Here is a 17,219-nt window from a genome sequence, read left to right as displayed (position 1 = left end):
TGTGGTACTTGCAGTATCAGAGATATGCAAAGCCTCCTTCATTGCCGTGATCATATAACGTGTGGCCCTACTGGAAAATACGTTTGTTTCTTCACCGTCGACACTAGATTCGGTGTCCGTGTCTGGGTCTGTGTCGACCGACTGAGGTAAAGGGCGTTTTACAGCCCCTGACGGTGTCTGAGACGCCTGGACAGGTACTAACTGGTTTGCCGGCCGTCTCATGTCGTCAACTGATTTTTGTAACGTGCTGACATTATCACGTAATTCCATAAACAAAGCCATCCATTCCGGTGTCGACTCCCTAGGGGGTGACATCACCATTACCGGCAATTGCTCCGCCTCCACACCAACATCGTCCTCATACATGTCGACACACACGTACCGACACACAGCAGACACACAGGGAATGCTCTTATCGAAGACAGGACCCCACTAGCCCTTTGGGGAGACAGAGGGAGAGTTTGCCAGCACACACCGAAGCGCTATAAATATATAGGAACAACCCTACAGAAGTGTTGTTTCCTTTATAGCAGCTTAATATATCAATATCGCCAAAAAAGTGCCCCCCCTCTCTGTTTTTTTACCCTGTTTCTGTAGTGCAGTGCAGGGGAGAGTCCTGGGAGCCTTCCTCGCAGCGGAGCTGTGCAGGAAAATGGCGCTGTGTGCTGAGGAGATATGCCCCGCCCCCTATTTCGGCGGGCTCTTCTCCCGGTGTTTGTGAGACCTGGCAGGGGTTAAATACATCCATATAGCCCCAGGGGCTATATGTGATGTATTTTTAGCCAGAACAAGGTATTATCATTGCTACCCAGGGCGGGGCCCCCCAGCGCCCTGCACCCTCAGTGACCGCTGGTGTGAAGTGTGCTGACAACAATGGCGCACAGCTGCAGTGCTGTGCGCTACCTCATGAAGACTGAAAAGTCTTCTGCCGCCGGTTTCTGGACCTCTTCACTTTTCGGCATCTGCAAGGGGGTCGGCGGCGCGGCTCCGGGACCGGACTCCATGGCTGGGCCTGTGTTCGATCCCTCTGGAGCTAATGGTGTCCAGTAGCCTAAGAAGCCAATCCATCCTGCACGCAGGTGAGTTCACTTCTTCTCCCCTAAGTCCCTCGTTGCAGTGAGCCTGTTGCCAGCAGGACTCACTGAAAATAAAAAACCTAATAACTTTTTCTAAGCAGCTCTTTAGGAGAGCCACCTAGATTGCACCCTGCTCGGACGGGCACAAAAACCTAACTGAGGCTTGGAGGAGGGTCATAGGGGGAGGAGCCAGTGCACACCACCTAGTCCTAAAGCTTTTATTTTTGTGCCCTGTCTCCTGCGGAGCCGCTAATCCCCATGGTCCTGACGGAGTCCCAGCATCCACTAGGACGTCAGAGAAAAAGGCAATGACACTGCGCTAAAAACAAAGGCAAGTTATCCTAGAAATGCTGCTGAAGGAGGTGGAGTCACTACCTAACCCCACAGATATTTAAGCATAAAAAAAAACACAATTTCCCCAGCGCAAATCATAGGGTAATAAAAACTATGAATCAAAATTTTCCAAACATATGTTTTTATTAAGAAAAAGAATTAATGTTTGTTCTAAAACAGCATAAATATTATACTAGTGAAACAACCTATTACCGGTAAACACAGACAAAAGACAAACTACATGTAACATAAAAAGGTGAATTATCACCAAATGTTGCTCAGTTCTTTCAAATGCATATACAGTGTCTATATAATTAACTGCAGAGGGGATGCGCTTCTCAGCGACTTACTCCTTCCCCTAAAGTAATCAATGAGCTAGTAACAATGAATATTCCACGTCTGGTGAACCTGAAGAGAGAAAGTGGATATTTCACAACCGCTGATTTTTAAAGCACTAAAAGTGCTGTGTGCAATTAGTTTAGTCAAAGCTGTGCTGATACCATAAAATGTCTCTATGAGCCCAGCCTCAAAAAAGTATGCAAAAGTATTACTCCTTCCCCTAAACTTTAAGCTGAACCACTGTTGAAGTCGAAACAGATACAATTTTTAACACTACAATAACATTATAGCATGTTACTCTCACAGTACCGTGGTAACTATCACCGAAGCATTAAATAGCACAAACCTCCTTATCATGCACAGAAACTGTTCTTCTTGTGTCTATTGTATGCGTCTAATGCCCAAACTAAACATGGCCGGATACGGTTATTCGCCATTTATGAATGACCATAGACATGGAAGCATGGGCTAACCTATGTACAGCCGCCATCTTTGACCCTGGCAAAGACCACAGAACGTCGCCACTTCCACGCCTGCGTGCTGACGTTGTCCGTTGGCGGTCGGCCATCTTTTCTGGCGCCGGGGCTCTCGCTAGCTGCTGGTGTGCGCGGAGGGGAGTGCAGTGGGAATTTAGGTGGCGGTTCAGCGTGTGCGGCCTGCCTGTAACTCCTGGGGGAATCTCTGTCACTGTATTACATCAGGCCAGGTAACCGGCGGCAACCAGGCGGAGGCAGGATCCGTGCCGGCCCCCTCCATTAGCGTCATAACTACGCGCCGGCATCACCGCCATTCACTCCGCTTCCGAGAACCGACCGCTCAGCCTTGATTCTACGCAGTGAGGACGCCGCTGGCCCCAGGTGAGAGCTGCTTTTGTGCTAATGGAGGTTCTACCCCCTGATGGCAGCAATTCGCCCCCGATCCTTACTGATGTGCCGGCGGCTGCCGCACGGGCCTCGTGCTCCCCCACATCCTGGCCCGTTCTACCACAGGGCTGGCTCTGTCCGCAGTGCTGGAGGGTGAGAGATGGGGCCTGGTACCTGGTGCCTCTGTATCCCTCTAATGGCAGGTTCACCTGGCATCTGGGGGATGGGAGCATCTCCATCCTCTCCAATTCCTGTATGGTAACAGGAACCGGCCGCATGCGTGGTACAAAGGTGATACAACATAGCCCATCATATATGGCTTTCAGATTGAGCATAAGATGACTTGCACGACGTTAGTGTGCTGCATTTGTTACATAGATCCCCTGGCACTGTATTGCCTTTGTGGTGCAGCCTCCTGTGTCCTCTAGCCTCCATTGAATAACGTTGATATGGTGAAAGATGCATGCTGAGTGTCTTGTAGCTTTAACATCTGATCCATGGATTTCCATAGAGCTTTGGCTAATGGAATGGATGGGGAGTCACAGGCCCTGGGCAGGTTCACTTAACGCGTTTTCATGGTAGTCACAATGTGTCGTGTAACCTTCTTTCTTGCAAATTATAACTTGACTCTTTTATAATATTTTAATTGGTATTTATTTCAGTATGTATATTGCTGTGTGTTTCATTTAATGTGATCTTGTATTACTCCCATTACCGTATGTGCAGCCTGTTTAATGCCAGTGTTAAAACCTGTTATGTCTCCCTATTATTTGGCGAATTGAGCTGTGGCCTGTAAGTGAGATGCATTTTCATGAAAGATGTTCAGGTCTATCTTTTACGTTTACTTTAAAATCTGCTAAAAAGTCTCAGGGTAACTGTAAATCTATAGTGTCTCATGTTTCGTGTGTGGGAGAGGAAATGGAAGATAAGACCACCAGATGGGACAACACTGCATCATCTTTGTCCTAGAATGGCCTCCTTGGGAGATGATACTCTCCATAAACAAAAGGTTTCAGCTTGTTATCTTCACAATGAAATCAGGAAGTCGGCTAATGAAAGCTGCCCCCTATCTCCTTTTGTGGTATCAACCAATAGTATTTGCTCCTGTGCATCATATAATCCAAAGCTTTCAACTGGATGGAGAAACCTTTTTATTGTATGCTCACACATTAAATATTTTGTTTAGTTTCACAGTTGAAGGGTACTTAGCTTCTAAGAGGTGTTTTATACATCATGGGTTAACATGTAGAAAGATATATAGTGTTTTCAGTCATCTAAACAAGTGTCTCTCGACACTGGTGTGTTTATCTACCCAGAAGATTTGTTGCAACTTCGCTGCAGTTTTAATATACAGTATTTAATCATTTTACGCTCTTGTCGGTCTATAGCATGTTTTAGAATATTTACTGTTCCTCTTAAACTAGTTAAAGGTGACACTAAGCTTATATAGGAAACATTTTTAAAACTCTCTGAACTGTTTATGCATATGTTTGATAGATCTAGTGAATACTGATTTAAAGCAATTCAATTAGATTTTTACCAGTTCTAAAATCTGTATTTTTATATGTTACTGGTATACATGACTCTTCTGCTGTATCATTCTCCCAACAATACTAAAACTTTTAAAAACTGAACTTTCTCTTCCTGCTTGATGTTACTCCCAGGATGCTCACATTTGTAGTTTTTCAGTAGTAAATAAGTAAAATGAATATACAGTACAGTTAGTAGCAATTGATGTGCAATAAAAACAAGGCTGCATTCAACTTTAACTGTGTGTATGCTGCCACCTTTCTTATAGACACTATGAAACCCATTGTCACATTCCATGTCTCATGAAAACAATGACGCAAATCACAAAATATTATTGTCACCTGACAATTCACACAGAAGCCCAAATGGCACGTGTGCGGGTTGGACCTATCCGCAGACAAGTTTTTTGACCTGCAGGACTGTACCTGACTTGCACATCATGTGATGTCTTCTACCTCAGACTTTTATTATTATTATTATTATTATTATTATTATTATTATTAACAGTTTCTTATATAGCGCAGCAAATTCCGTTGCGCTTTACAATTGGAAATAACAATGATATAACAAAACTGGGTAATAAACGGTCATAGAGGTAGGAAGGCCCTGCTCGAAAGCTTACAATCTTAGTACAAGTCCTTTGGGCCTCGACGTTCAATAATTATTTTTGTATTTTTTTTTTTTTAAGCCAAAACTAGTGGCCACTGTACCAGAATAACATTTTGGCATGACAAAGAAAAGTTCTAATTTTATAAATTTTGGTGTTTAAGGGGAAATAACATTGGAGCAGACTGTTTAAATTTACCAAGGTGTCCCCTATGGAGCCATATAGTTACCCATTAACAGTGTCCACAGCAGAATTTGTGCATTTGTGTTATAAATAAAATCTACAAATTATGGACATGCAGAATTAAGAAAATGACTTAATTTCATTTACATATTTTTCTGAATATTTGAAGTGTGACCATTAAAAGGATGTCATTGGACTCTGTGGGCCGGATGTAATGAGGACAGAGTTTGCTGAACAAACTCGGACGTTTTTTTTAAAAGGGGCAATCACTGACAAAGCAAAACGATGCCTTGTAAGTGATTTGCAACCGAAAACATGGCGGGTAGCCACCTGCCACCGCAGCTAGGCTGTGTAGGCAGGGAGCTACTCGCGATAGTAGATGTGCTGTTTTCACAGAGATGTGTTCAGCACTGGCATCTTACATCACTTCACAGTGCCTTTTTGGCTCCTGCCACTTCCACTAACTAGTTTAGGTCTGTGGCTTTCACGAATTACCCATTCAATCCTTTTCTTTATTTGCATGACGACACCATTCTTGTAACATACAGCCCTGTCATCACTAACATAATTCAAGTGGATAGATCATTCTCACAAGATCTACACACTCATCGTCTGAACACTTCTATGATTTGATTGGCTTATAAATTAGAGCCATCTTGGATGAGCAAGACGTAAAGACTGAATATTGTAAGGATCTCTATCCCTAGTGAAATATACCTTAAGAGAACTTGCTTTATTTGGAGAGAATTGCAGAACCGGACCATTCAGGGAAATGAGATAACCTTTGAAAGAATAATGATTTTTTCCCCCCGTTTTATTGAACTCCAGCAAGAACAAAATATTTGCTAATAGGTGACACTTAGAGGTTTATCACTTTTGGGCAATTTATTACTTAAGAATATCACGTGCTTATAGCTAATGGGCACCTTACTGTTACACAAATCGTCTTGTTCAATGAAAACAAATGATTTCTAGCAATCTGTTTGCTTTGGTATCCGGTCTCTAGGTCGACAAGACTTAAATCGACAGTGTCTAGGTTGACCACTATTGGTCGACAGTAACTAGGTCGACAGGGTTTCTAGGTTGACATGTTCTAGGTCGACAGGGCAAAAGGTCGACATGAGTTCACTTTTTTTTAAAAAAAACAACCTTTTTTTTCATACTTTGCGATCCACGTGGACTACGATTGGGAACGGTAACCTGTGCTGAGCGCAGTGTGCCACCTTGTCTTAAGCATGGCGAGCGAAGCGGTGGACTAATTGGGGTGACTGGACGGCGAAAATGACACCAAAAAAGATTTAAAAACTCCTGTCGACCTAGTTACTGTCGACCAATAGTGGTTGACTTAGACACTGTCGACCTTCAATACCACACCCGTCTGCTTTATGTATAATTGATAGGGGTTTCTGGTGTAGGAGCTCCTCCAAAAGTGCTATTTGTGTGGATAAGGTTTAAGTAAATCCCTCTTATTTTGTATACACACCATACGATATATTGGAAGATGTTGCGATCGAGATGAATTGTTTAGTGTGAATTCTCATGTATACCCATATCATTGGATAGTAACATTTTCCCATTGGATGTGCTGCACGTCCAATGGGACGATAGCCCGCCTGAAGCGGTGTTATATGCAGCATGTAACAAATACATTGTGGCATCTTGCAGTGTGAACGGCGGCACAATGTATTGTTACATTGCGCCGCTACGTCGCACAGCGGTCAGGTGTATAAAAAGTTTGTCTTTTTTTTCTTTAATACTGGCTATTTTTTGATTAATCAGTGGAAACATAATGTGAAAAATGCTGCAGGGCCTTGAAGATTTGGGGTAGATATACACCATGCTGTATGAGTTTTGATGCATTTACTGAAATGGGTTGTAGTTGACATTCCGACAATTACAATGGGGTCAATTCTATTCGGCAACTAAAGAATAGCGCTGGGAATTAGCTCCCGATGCTATTCAATTCAGCTAAAGTTAAGTCGGCGATGTCCCGTTCTCGCCGACTTAACAGGTAGTTTTGTCGGGAGAACGGGCATTCTCCGACTTAACTACCCGGCGCGAGGCTGATTCCCGACAGAATCAGCCTCGCGCCGGCCGCGAGGCAGCACTTTTGTCGGGTTTCTTCTCTCATCCCCCGGGGATGAGAGAAGAATTCCCGACAATTGCGGGCAACTAGTAGCAGAATTGAATAGCGTCGGGAGCTAATTCCCGGCGCTATTCTTTAGTTGCCGAACAGAATTGATCCCAATGTCTGCAGTGGACATCCCAACAGAATGCTGAACGTAAGTTTAAGGGTCTTATTAGGGTTAGGGCTGCTGGAGGGGAGGGCTGTGGTTGGCTGCGGGAAGGGTGGGCTAGGGTTTGTCTACTTTAAAAGAAGTTTTGGTTTTCTGACCGACAAAATGCCGCTGGCAACCCGACTGTCAGTATCCCGTATCCAACCCCCTGAAATGTATATTGGGCCTAATTGAGTTGTACGCTAATGCAATTGTAATTGATATTTTCAGTGATATGCAACTGCTGATATTAACAAGCGAAGATGTCGCCCAGCAATGAAAGCCGCTCATCGGAGGGAATGCAATTTATTGACAATTTGCGTACACATAAGCAGCCTATACGCAAGAATGTTAAACATAGACTGCTGAAGTAGGTCTATGGCTACGCAGTCTAGACACGGCAGTAGCCACGAAGGCGCCATGTTTTTGTACACAGGACATCACATACACGCCCTGTAGACTGCCATGACACGCCTGCATTTTCACAACCACTCTTATGGTCCCTACACACTTGCCGATGTGTGCGGCTGATATGAACGATCTCGTTCAGTAATGACTGAGAATTCGTTCAAATTGCTCAGTGTGTATGTACCAGCGATGAACGATGCGCGGTCATTCATCATTGGTTTTCCTTTGTTCTGCATAGTAAGCCAATTTGGACGATGGTTGTTAATCGAAATCGAGCCACGTCCAAATTGGAAACATCGACAAGTGCCTAGGGCCCATTAGCTAACACCATGTTACCACCTTCAAATGGTCACTTCCTGTCAATCACTTTGTGGCTAAATCCTTATTTCAAACGCATGCACAAAGATACCTTGGGCGCATGCACAGTCTGCCGATAATTGCTCAGTTGCGAAAACACCAGCATAGCATACAACTCTGAATTAGGCCCATTGTCAGTTTGTTACTTATGTTCCATTGCCAGGGAAAACATGGCTAATATTTCTCTGACGTCCTAAGTGGATGCTGGGACTCCGTAAGGACCATGGGGAATAGCGGCTCCGCAGGAGACTTGGCACAACTAAAAAAGAGCTTTTGGTCTAACTGGTGTGCACTGGCTCCTCCCTCTATGACCCTCCTCCAGACTTCAGTTAGAATCTTGTGCCCGGTTGAGCTGGATGCTCACTAGGGGCTCTCCTGAGCTCCTAGAAAAGAAAGTATATTTTAGGTTTTTTATTTTCAGTGAGATCTGCTGGCAACAGACTCACTGCTACGAGGGACTAAGGGGAGAAGAAGCGAACCTACCTGCTTGCAGCTAGCTTGGGCTTCTTAGGCTACTGGACACCATTAGCTCCAGAGGGATCGAACACAGGACCCGACCTCGATCGTCCGGTCCCGGAGCCGCGCCGCCGTCCCCCTTACAGAGCCAGAAGCATGAAGATGGTCCGGAAAATCGGCGGCAGAAGACCTCGGTCTTCAACAAGGTAGCGCACAGCACTGCAGCTGTGCGCCATTGCTCCTCATGCACACCTCACACTCCGGTCACTGATGGGTGCAGGGCGCTGGGGGGGGGGGGCGCGCGCGCGCCCTGAGCAGCAATATTAATACCTTGGCTGGCAAAAAATCACAATATATAGTCCCAGAGGCTATATATGTGAAAAATACCCCTGCCAGAATCCATAAAAAAAGCGGGAGAAAAGTCAGCCGAAAAAGGGGCGGGGCTATCTCCCTCAGCACACTGGCGCCATTTTTCCCTCACAGCTCCGCTGGAAGGATCGCTCCCTGGCTCTCCCCTGCAGTTTCAAGCTACAAAAGGGTAAAAAAGAGAGGGAGGGCACTAAATTTAGGCGCAGCAATATATATATATATATATATAATATATATATATATATATATATATATATATATATATATATATATATATATATATATACGCAGCTATAAGGGAAAACACTCAGTTATAGTGTTAATCCCTGTGTTATATAGCGCTCTGGTGTGTGTGCTGGCATACTCTCTCTCTGTCTCCCCAAAGGGCTTTGTGGGGTCCTATTCTCTGTCAGAGCATTCCCGGTGTGTGTGCAGTGTGTCGGTACGGCTGTGTCGACATGTTTGATGAGGAGGCTTATGTGGAGGCGGAGCAGATGCCTATAAATGTGATGTCACCCCCTGCGGGGCCGACACCTGAGTGGATGGTTATGTGGAAGGAATTACGTGACAGTGTCGACTCCTTACATAAAAGGTTTGACGACATACCAAATATGGGACAACCGGCTTCTCAGCCTGTGCCTGCCCAGGCGTCTCAAAAGCCATCAGGGGCTCTAAAACATCCTCTACCTCAGATGGCAGACACAGATGTCGACACGGATACTGACTCCAGTGTCGACGACGATGAGACTAATGTAACTTCCAATAGGGCCACACGTTACATGATTGAGGCTATGAAAAATGTGTTGCACATTTCTGATGTTACCCCCGGTACCACAAAAAAGGGTATTATGTTTGGAGAGAAAAAACTACCAGTAGTTTTTTTTTTTTCCTCCATCTGAGGAGTTAAATGAAGTGTGTGAAGAAGCGTGGGCTTACCCCGATAAGAAACTGGTAATTTCTAAAAGGTTACTAATGACGTACCCTTTCCCGCCAGAGGATAGGTCACGTTGGGATACATCCCCTAGGGTGGATAAAGCGCTCACACGCTTGTCAAAGAAGGTGGCACTACCGTCTCTGGATACGGCCGCCCTAAAGTAGCCTGCTGATAGAAAGCAGGAGGCTATCCTGAAGTCTGTATATACACACACAGGTATTATACTGAGACCAGCTATTGCTTCAGCATGGATGTGTAGTGCTGCAGCTGCGTGGTCAGATTCCCTGTCGGAAAATATTGATACCCTAGACGGACACTATATTGCTAACTGTAGAGCATATTAAAGGCGCAGTCTTATACATGAGAGATGCACAGAGGGATATTTGCCGGCTAGCATCTAAAATAAGTGCAATGTCCATTTCTGCCTGGAGAGGGTTATGGACTCGGCAGTGGACAGGTGATGCTGATTCTAAAAGGCACATGGAAGTTTTGCCTTATAAGGGTGAGGAGTTGTTCGGGGATGGTCTCTCGGACCTCGTTTCCACAGCAACAGCTGGGAAGTCAGCATTTTTACCCCATGTTCCCTCACAGCCAAAGAAAGCACCGTATTATCAGGTACAGTCCTTTCGGCCCCATAAGGGCAAGCGGGCTAAAGGCGCGTCCTTTCTGCCCAGAGGCAGAGGTAGAGGGAAAAAGCTGCAGCATACAGCCAGTTCCCAGGAGCAAAAGTCCTCCCCCGCTTCCTCCAAGTCCACCGCATGACGCTGGGGCTCCACAGGCGGAGCCAGGTACGGTGGGGGCCCGTCTCAAAAATTTCAGCAATCAGTGGGCTCGCTCATGGGTGGATCCCTGGATCCTTCAAGTAGTATCTCAGGGGTACAAGCTGGAATTCGAGACGTCTCCCCCCCGCCGTTTCCTCAAATCTGCCTTGCCAACAACTCCCTCAGGCAGGGAGGCAGTGCTAGAGGCAATTCACAAGCTGTATTCCCAGCAGGTGATAGTCAAGGTGCCCCTACTTCAACAAGGACGGGGTTACTATTCCACAATGTTTGTGGTACCGAAACCGGACGGTTCGGTGAGACCCATTTTAAATTTGAAATCCTTGAACACATATATAAAAAAATTCAAGTTCAAGATGGAATCGCTCAGGGCGGTTATTGCAAGCCTGGACGAGGGGGATTACATGGTATCACTAGACATCAAGGATGCTTACCTGCATGTCCCCATTTACCATCCTCACCAGGAGTACCTCAGATTTGTGGTACAGGATTGTCATTACCAATTCCAGACGTTGCCGTTCGGTCTATCCACGGCTCCGAGGGTCTTTACCAAGGTAATGGCCGAAATGATGATACTCCTTCGAAAGAAGGAAGTTTTAATTATCCCGTACTTGGACGATCTCCTGATAAAGGCGAGGTCCAGGGAGCAGTTGTTGGTGGGGGTAGCACTATCTCGGGAGGTGCTACAACAGCACGGCTGGATTCTAAATATTCCAAAGTCACAGCTGGTCCCTACGACACGTCTACTGTTCCTGGGGATGGTTCTGGACACAGAACAGAAAAAAGTGTTTCTCCCGGAGGAGAAGGCCAAGGAGCTGTCATCTCTAGTCAGAGGCCTCCTAAAACCAAAACAGGTGTCGGTGCATCACTGCACGCGGATCCTGGGAAAGACTGTAGCTTCCTACGGAGCAATTCCATTCGGCAGTGGGACCTGTTGGACAAGTGGTCCGGATCGCATCTTCAGATGCATCGGCTGATAACCCTGTCTCCAAGGACCAGGGTGTCTCTGCTGTGGTGGCTGCAAAGTGCGCATCTTCAAGAGGGCCGCAGATTCGGCATACAGGACTGGGTCCTGGTGACCACGGATGCCAGCCTTCGAGGCTGGGGGGCAGTCACACAGGGAAGAAACTTCCAAGGACCATGGTCAAGTCAGGAGACTTCCCTACACATAAATATTCTGGAACTGAGGGCCATTTTCAATGCCCTAAGTCAGGCAAAACCCCTGCTTCAAAACCAGCCGGTACTGATCCAGTCAGACAACATCACGGCAGTCGCCCATGTAAACCGACAGGGCGGCACGAGAAGCAGGACGGCGATGGCAGAAGCCACAAGGATTCTCCGATGGGCGGAAAATCACGTGTTAGCACTGTCAGCAGTGTTTATTCCCGGAGTGGACAACTGGGAAGCAGACTTCCTCAGCAGGCACGACCTCCACCCGGGAGAGTGGGGACTTCATCCAGAAGTCTTCCAACTGATTGTAAACCGTTGGGAAAGGCCACAGGTGCACATGATGGCGTCCCGCCTAAACAAAAAGCTAGAAAGATATTGCGCCAGGTCAAGAGACCCTCAGGCGATAGCTGTGGACGCTCTAGTGACACCGTGGGTGTACCGGTCGGTTTATGTGTTCCCTCCTCGTCCTCTCATACCAAAGGTACTGAGGATAATAAGGAGAAGAGGAGTAAGAACTATACTCATGGTTCCGGATTGGCCAAGAAGAGCTTGGTACCCGGAACTTCAAGAAATGATCTGAGGACCCATGGCCTCTGCCGCTCAGACAGGACCTGCTGCAGCAGGGGCCCTGTCTGTTCCAAGACTTACCGCGGCTGCGTTTGACGGGATGGCGGTTGAACACCGGATCCTAAAGGAAAAGGGCATTCTGGAGGAAGTCATTCCTACGCTGATTAAAGCTAGGAAAGAAGTGACCGCAAACCATTATCACCGCATTTGGCGAAAATATGTTGCGTGGTGTGAGGCCAGGAAGGCCCCAACGGAGGAATTTCAGCTGGGCCGTTTTCTGCACTTCCTACAGTCAGGGGTGACTATGGGCCTCAAATTGGGTTCCATTAAGGTCCAGATTTCGGCTCTATCGATTTTCTTCCAGAGAGAAATGGCTTCACTACCTGAAGTTCAGACTTTTGTTAAAGGAGTGCTGCATATTCAGCCCCCTTTTGTGCCTCCAGTGGCACCTTGGGATCTCAACGTGGTGTTGGATTTCCTAAAGTCACATTGGTTTGAGCCACTTAAAACTGTGGAATTGAAATATCTCACGTGGAAAGTGGTCATGTTGTTGGCCTTGGCTTCAGCCAGGCGTGTATCAGAATTGGCGGCTTTGTCATGTAAAAGCCCTTATCTGATTTTCCATATGGATAGGGCAGAATTGAGGACTCGTCCCCAATTTCTCCCTAAGGTGGTATCAGCCTTTCATCTGAACCAAACTATCGTGGTGCATGCGGCTACGAAAGACTTGGAGGCTTCCAAGTTGTTGGATGTAGTCAGGGCCCTGAAAATGTATGTTTCCAGGACAGCTGGAGTCAGAAAGACTGACTCTCTATTTGTCCTGTATGCGCCCCACAAGTTGGGTGCACCTGCTTCAAAGCAGACTATTGCTCGCTGGATCTGTAGTACGATTCAGCTTGCACATTCTGCGGCTGGACTGCCGCATCCTAAATCAGTGAAAGCCCATTCCACGAGGAAGGTGGGCTCTTCTTGGGCGGCTGCCCGAGGGGTCTCTGCTCTACAACTTTGCCGAGCAGCTACTTGGTCGGGGTCAAACACATTTGCTAAATTCTACAAGTTTGACACCCTGGCTGAGGAGGACCTAGAGTTTGCCCATTCGGTGCTGCAGAGTCATCCGCACTCTCCCGCCCGTTTGGGAGCTTTGGTATAATCCCCATGGTCCTTATGGAGTCCCAGCATCCACTTAGGACGTCAGAGAAAATAAGAATTTACTCACCGGTAATTCTATTTCTCGTAGTCCGTAGTGGATGCTGGGCGCCCATCCCAAGTGTGGATTGTCTGCAATACTTGTATAAAGTTATTGTTTAACTAAAGGGTTATTGTTGAGCCATCTGTTGAGAGGCTCAGTTGTTGTCATACTGTTAACTGGGTATTGTATCACGAGTTATACCAGTGATCGCGCTGAGACCAAAAAAAAGTGGGTCCCAGGGACCCCTCACTTTTAAAAATTGGGGTCCTACTTGTCCTTTTCTGGGTCCCATCGGAATGAAGGTTTTAATTAGTCTAATTAATGATTCAAACATAAAAACACAAACTTGATTTGGACACTACAAAAGGGGTGCAAGGGGGAGGATGGGGTGACGATGCTGCTGGGCTGTGTAGCATACAGGACACCCCGCACTTTAGATGTAATTAGACATTTTGGTGACCTTGTGGCAGAAAGAGAATTGGTTCTCCCGCACTGAGACTGAAAACTGCGACAGTGCGCGCTGAAATTTTTTAGAGGTGTAGCTTCGTGGGGAAGGGGCGTGGTCACATAATAGTACCAATTCACATTATTCCACACAGTAGTGCCGCTTATACACATTGCACCAGGTAGAACCTCCTATACACACTGAGCCAAGGAGAGCACGTTATTCACATTGCACCAGGTAGAGCACGTTATACACATTGCGCCACACATTGCGCCAGGCAGAGCACGTTATTCACATTGCGCCAGGCAGAGCACGTTATTCACATTGCGCCAGGCAGAGCACGTTATTCACATTGCGCCAGGCAGAGCACGTTATTCACATTGCGCCAGGCAGAGCACGTTATACACATTGCGCCAGGCAGAGCACATTATACACATTGCGCCAGGCAGAGCATGTTATTCACATTGCGCCAGGTAGAGCACTTGACAATTATATGATTAAAAAACAGGACAACATTATTAAATAATACATTTTCTATATGTAATGGCTTTATGGTGCCGCTATAATAGAGCCCCAGACTGGATTTAGACACTACAAAAGTGTTGTGGGGGAGGGAGGGTGACAGTGCTGCTGGGCTGTTATCATATCGGAAGTATGCATTCAGGATCCTGGCTGTCGGGATCCCAGCAGCCGTAATACCGATGCCGGAATCCTGACAGCAGCCACAATACCAACGCTGGCATCCAGAGGTGATCAGGATCCTGGCAACGATATAGCGACAGTCAGGATCCTGAAGGGAAGTATGCACTGCCGCCACTGGTTTAGCGTGCGGATGGGAGGGGGGGGGGGGTTAGGATATGGTGTTGGGGAGGGTTAGGCTGCAGAGGGGGGGGGGGGGGGGGGGTATAAGTGTTAGGCACTAAGGGGGTGGGTTAGGTTTAGGCTGCGGGAAACGGAGGGTTAGGGGTGGGAGGTTAGGGTACCCTCTGCACTCGTCACTCTTGTCGGCTTTGCTGCGATCGGGATGCTGGTGTCGGTATACTAAATGCCAACATCCTGACGACGACTTCGGACACTTGGTACAACCACTGGATTTGAGTCATGCTGCCTGTAATTTATGTGCTGACTGATCAACTTCAGTGACACTCACTGTACTGGCTGCCTTTACAGTAACCAGCGGCAACCAGCAGTAACCAACAGCAACCAGCAGTAACCAACAAAGGCAGCCAGAACAGTGAGTGTCACTGAAGTTGATCAGTCAGCACATAAATTACAGGCAGCATGACTCGAATCCAGTGGTTGTATCAAGGGTCCTGTATGCTGCACAGCCCAGCAGCACGGTCACCCTCTCGCCTCACCCCCACTCCATACCACAAAAATGTTGCGTTTAACACCTGTTTGCAGGCGCCATGCAGCCCCCATCTCCGCCATCCCACCGATATGAGCAGCCCCCCAGCCGCCACCGCAAGTCCAGCTCACCCCTCCGCACAGCAAGCACAGTCCCCGGTCACCGGCGTTCAACATCCCCGCAGCACAGTGTGTAGCGCCGCAGAGCCGTCCTCGCTGTCTGTCCGGCTCCGTGAAGCTCCAGCGGGTGATCGGCGGGGGGGGCGTCCTCACTCTGTCCGGCTCCGTGAAGCTCCAGCGGGTGATCGGCGGGGGGGGGGCGTCCTCACTCTGTCCGGCTCCGTGAAGCTCCAGCGGGTGATCGGCGGGGGGCGTCCTCACTCTGTCCGGCTCCGTGAAGCTCCAGCGGGTGATGGGGGGGGGGGGGTGATGTGTGTGCGCGGTGTAGGGGGCGGGGCCTTCTGGGTGCATGCGGATAGAGAGATGCGGCGGCGATTGGATGAGGAGGCGCGGCGGTGATTGGATGGGTAGACAGTCTCCTATTGGTGCAGTGATACACAGCGCGTCCTATGGGACCCGCTCATTTTTTAAAACCGGGTACGTCTCTTCCTGTAGCGCGTAAAAACGCGCTATAGCGCGTATTTTGCGATCACTGTTATACGGTGTGATTGGTGTGGCTGGCATGAGTCTTACCCGGGATTCAAAATCCTTCCTTATTGTGTTAGCTCTTCCGGGCACAGTATCCTAACTGAAGTCTGGAGGAGGGTCATAGAGGGAGGAGCCAGTGCACACCAGTTAGACCAAAAGCTTTCTTTTAGTTGTGCCCAGTCTCCTGCGGAGTCGCTATTCCCCATGGTCCTTATGGAGTCCCAGCATCCACTACGGACTACGAGAAATAGAATTACCGGTGAGTAAATTCTTATTTTTTTTTTCAAATGTATTTTCACTGCTAAACTCCAAAATAACATGATATAAGATCTAAAAAATTCAAATATCCCGCCATTAAGAACCAGTTGTCGAGGACAAGCCCCACCAGTGTGCGCTTTAGGGGGGACTCGCTTGTTATCGCGCCCCAATCTCCCATCTAAAGTGACGGGAAATTGCGGGGCGATATTTAAGTGATCCCCGTTATCACGCTGATCACGCCCATTGGTGTCTGGTTTAGCTGAGTAAAGTGGCTAAACCCGACTGAACTAATGTATGCGATACTGAAAAGTGCATCGGGGGATGATATCTGAAATGTCGGCACCGGCAGCCGATCACGCCCGATTTGATCTACAAATGAATAGCTCCATTGGGCGCCATCTACTGGCTGATGGCAAGATTTATGTTTGAATTCCGCCCTTAGTACTCTGTATGGTATCTGATATTAAAAATGTTAATTTGCTAGCATTTTAAAGTTACGTACTTTGTAGTGTTCCAGCCAGGATTCAGAGTGGAGGGGGCTGCTGGGTCACTCTATGCACATGCGCGTGAAAAGGGTGTGTGGCCCCACCAATGGCTCGATTGGGGACGGGCCTGCTGCCTCCACGCAGTAGAAAGGCCGTGCCCGAGACGTCTGCATCACTGATGGGGGGGGGGGGCTTCACCAAAGTGTTCGCTTTCAAAAATTGAATCCTATATTAGAAACCTTGATCAACCATGTTTTAATGTTTTCTAAAATTAATAATGTTATTAGGATTTGATTTTACATCTTTTTAATAAACCAATTTTCTCTATCGTCCTAGTGGATGCTGGGGTTCCTGAAAGGACCATGGGGAATAGCGGCTCCGCAGGAGACAGGGCACAAAAAGTAAAGCTTTTCCAGATCAGGTGGTGTGCACTGGCTCCTCCCCCTATGACCCTCCTCCAGACTCTAGTTAGATTTTTGTGCCCGGCCGAGAAGGGTGCAATCTAGGTGGCTCTCCTAAAGAGCTGCTTAGAAAAAGTTTAGCTTAGGTTTTTTATTTTACAGTGAGTCCTGCTGGCAACAGGATCACTGCAACGAGGGA

General features: G+C 47.4%; 1 protein-coding gene across 7 annotated transcripts in view; it reads left to right on the top strand.

The window, feature by feature from the left end:
* Positions 1 to 2,271: 2,271 nt before the first annotated feature.
* Positions 2,272 to 17,219, top strand: part of PRRC2C (proline rich coiled-coil 2C) — a 265,459-nt gene continuing 250,511 nt past the window's right edge. For 5 of the 7 annotated variants that reach the window (XM_063940000.1, XM_063939999.1, XM_063939997.1 and 2 more), the window contains exon 1: positions 2,273 to 2,605. The gene's annotated coding sequence lies outside the window, so the exon portion shown is untranslated. Of the gene's footprint in view, positions 2,606 to 17,219 lie in introns of all 7 variants that reach the window. The other 2 variants (XM_063940001.1, XM_063940002.1) reach the window with 1 other exon arrangement.

The sequence above is a fragment of the Pseudophryne corroboree genome, chromosome 9, assembly GCF_028390025.1.
Source record: "Pseudophryne corroboree isolate aPseCor3 chromosome 9, aPseCor3.hap2, whole genome shotgun sequence".
NCBI classification, from domain to species: Eukaryota; Metazoa; Chordata; class Amphibia; order Anura; family Myobatrachidae; genus Pseudophryne; species Pseudophryne corroboree.
The sequence above is the reverse complement of the archived record's forward strand: the minus strand, read 5'-3'. Positions and strand labels throughout refer to the sequence as shown.